The sequence below is a fragment of the Microtus ochrogaster genome, chromosome 18 (genome assembly GCF_000317375.1).
Source record: "Microtus ochrogaster isolate Prairie Vole_2 chromosome 18, MicOch1.0, whole genome shotgun sequence".
Taxonomy (NCBI): Eukaryota; Metazoa; Chordata; class Mammalia; order Rodentia; family Cricetidae; genus Microtus; species Microtus ochrogaster.
In genome coordinates, this window is record NC_022020.1 from 17,905,320 (window position 1) to 17,906,350 (window position 1,031).

A 1,031-nucleotide genomic window follows, 5' to 3' on the forward strand; every position below is an offset into this window, starting at 1 on the left:
AGATAGATAGATAGATAGATAGATAGATAGATAGATAGATAGATAGATAGATAGATAGATAGATAGATAGATACATACTTCAGCAAGGCAATCATTCAGAAAAAGAAAATGGTGGAAAAAGAAAATAAGGAATAAGCTATTACAGAGACAAAATGAAGACTTCTAGAAAGGAATGGGAAAGCATTATTTTAGTTAGTCACTTATACATAACTATCTCCTGAGATCCATCTGAATGAGCATGAAAACTTCCCTCTGTCTCTTTAAAAAATATTGCCATCTGTTTCAATTAAATACTTATGCTTGGGGTTCTTGACTCTGTTTTTCCAATTTTTTTGCTTATTGTTTCCTGCTTCAGGATCCTTCAGAGCCTTTTCTCTTCAGTTCCATTTCTAGACTCATCTAATCTCTGGCCCTGATCATAGATCGTACCTTATAATATGACCCATAACTGTTTCTGAAACTCTTTCTCTGCCTCACTTCCAAGACCACTCTCTTATATTACCATGATGGTTTAACTTGACCTGTCCTAAGAGGACAGACGTCCTCTTTGCTTCAGTAACCTTTATGTGGGAAATGCATTGTGGCCCCCTTGCCACTCACAGACCCATGTGAGTCCCTCAGAAGATGAACTGGGAAAGCATGGACATTAGCAGAAGACTAGCAATGAAATGATGAGTCAAACATCCTCAGTCTGAACCCCGACATTTGTCAGCATTCAAGTTGCCTTTCTAATCTCAGTTTGTTAATTCTGCTTTATTCAGTTACTGTGTTAATCTTTTGTGTAGAGCTGGTCAACAGGACAGTCCTGGCATCATTGATTAACGTTTTCCTATTTTAAATAATTTCCTCTTCTGTACCTCTGAAGATTTTGTAGGCTCAGGTCAGTCTTCAAACATCATGCAGCTTTTCTGTTACCTTTTTAGTAATGTTAAGTTCATATTTTCCAGAATGCTACCTAGAGTTCAATAAAACACCAGTCAACACCAAGATGCATTCATGTCATTTAAAACTCAATTCAGTTGTTTTCCACA